The 2,500-nt window shown below is 32.4% G+C and overlaps 1 protein-coding gene across 1 annotated transcript in view; it reads left to right on the plus strand.

The window, feature by feature from the left end:
* Nucleotides 1–2,500, plus strand: part of LOC137628395 (neuronal acetylcholine receptor subunit alpha-10-like) — a 480,459-nt gene that overhangs the window by 73,311 nt on the left and 404,648 nt on the right. The gene's annotated exons all lie outside the window — the stretch shown is intronic.

The raw sequence follows: 2,500 nt of genomic DNA on the forward strand, positions 1-2,500 counted from the left end.
AATAATGATAATAATAATAATAATAATAATAATAGGATAAGTAATAATAATAATAATAATAATAATAAAATTTGCATCCGAGTTAATTTGCCATTTATAGACTGCTCATGGAAACATTAAATCAAAAGCTATTTTTCCCCAATATAATGCATATATAAATGTTCTTACCTAAATTAGGATTTTATTCATTTATCGTGTTATAAAATCTCAAAAGAACGTTATTACTCGCTGGAAATGAAACGTAAACAAACCAGGTAATGTATCCTATAAAGAAAATGCGAATTTGTGTAATATATTGAAAATTGAGCGATTAAACAAGAGGTTATCAGTATGATTAGGCTTAAAAGAGTGGGATTATTAAACAAATTGATATAGTCCAAGACTGAGAATTTCGGTGACCCTACTAGATTTCTTTCAGTCTCTATTTGAATAGATTAATAAATGATATTTTATCCAATTACAGTGTTTCAAAGACATCAACTTTTTATCATATGTTTGATAATAATCTCCATCATTCTAACCTGTGCTGACGTAATAAGGCTATAGAATATTACATGATTTTTTGCTACTCGTAGAATTCTTATATAACTACAAAAAGTGAGGCTTTAGGTATTCATACTTATTGATCTCTATTTGCCCTTTTCAAACCTGTGCAAATCTTATATAAATATAATTATTGTGGTGGCTGATGTGGTAGCGTCCATGACTGGTGAACGCCAGACTGAGGTTCGAGTCCCGCTCAAACTCGTTAGTTCTTTTGTCGCTGCAACTTCACCATTCTTGTGAGCTAAGGATGGGGTGTTTGGGTCAGTCTATAGGTCTATCTGCTGAGACATCAGCAGCCATTGCCTGCCCTTCCTTGGTTCTAGCTTGGGTGTAGAGGTGGCCTGGGCACTGATCATATGTGTATATGGTCATTATCTAGGGCATTGACCTGCTCGGTAGGGCAATGTCATTGTCCCTTGCCCCTTTCATTCATGAACGACCTTTAAACTTTTTAACCCCATGGATAGAATCATGTTCCGTACAGCTTCAGTGGCAATTCTTGACCATAGTTCAAAATCTGCTGACATTTCAGTTTTGTCTCGGGGTTTCTGAATAGCCATACATAAACTATAGACATCAGCCTCTTTTCCAGCTATATAAATTATAATATTTTTCCAAGCCTCCCTCACTTTTAGTCCATGGCTGAAAATATTAATTTTGAAATGGACGTACAGTTGGACGCAGTAATTCCTGGTACACCTCCCTCTAAAGAAGTGCACTAACCCAGACCAATCCCGTGCGGCGAGTTCCTGACTTTAGCCCCTCCCTCCAGCACGGCAATCTCTCCCTAGCGAGGAGTGTCGCGGACTCATGTGGCCAACTGTGCAAAGTTTAAACTTATTGAGCCACAGATATACCAAAAATAATATTTTTAAACCATTATAAGTCTTAAGAGGTGAATATTAGCAACACATAGTAAGTATCACACAGTGTCATTGGAACATATTAACCCTTCAACATACTTACAACCCTTCTAATGTTATCTGGGCCTTTCTCAAGAGCGTCTGAAAAGGATTTTTTTTTCTTTTTTTGTATTCCTTATCAAGAGGCCTAATCCTCTTTGTACTCTTTTAGATTCTCAATTCGCCTAGTCAGGTGATCTATTTTCGTCAAGGACTCTCAAGAGAGATTTACTAGATCGTCCTAATCTATAGACTTGTTTCATTTTCTTTTCGTTATTTTAAATTCGTCTAAAAATTTTAGATTGTTCGATTTGAAATGATAACGATGATTGTAACAGTAATATTAAGATAGTATTAATGGTTTGACCTTGTCTAAAAGCTTGTTAAATTGTTGGGTGTGAAGTGTTGATGATGATAGTAATAGTAATATTAAGATAATATTAATGCTTTAACTTCGTCTAAAAGATGTTAAATTGTTGGGTGTGAAGTGTTAATGATAATATTAACAATAATATTAAGATAGTATTAATAGTTTGACCTTGTCTAAGATATTGTTAAATTGTTGGGTGGGGAATGTTGATGATAATAGTAAGTGATATTAAGATAGTAGTAATGGTATAAGTTCATCTGAATTTTTTTTAAATCGTTGCGTGTGAAATGTTATTGATAATATTATCAGTAATATTAAGATAGTAGTAATGGTTTAAGTTCATTTAAAAGTGTTAAATTATTGCCTGTGAAATGGTAATGGTAATAATAACAGTAATATTAAGATAGTAGTAATAGTTAACTTCTAAAAGGTTGTTAAATTGTTGGGTGGAAAATGATAATGTTAATAGTAACAGTGATATTAAGATAGTATTAATGGTTTACAGTTATCCAAGATAATATTAATTGTTTAACTTCATATTAAATGTTGTTAAATTGTTGGGGGTGAAATGTTAATAGTAATAATAGCAGTGATATCAAGATATTATTAATGGTTTAAATTCATCAAAAATGTTGTTAGATTGTTGTATGTGAAATTATAATGTTAATAGTAACAGTGATAT

The sequence above is a fragment of the Palaemon carinicauda genome, chromosome 36 (assembly GCF_036898095.1).
Source record: "Palaemon carinicauda isolate YSFRI2023 chromosome 36, ASM3689809v2, whole genome shotgun sequence".
Lineage (NCBI taxonomy): Eukaryota > Metazoa > Arthropoda > Malacostraca > Decapoda > Palaemonidae > Palaemon > Palaemon carinicauda.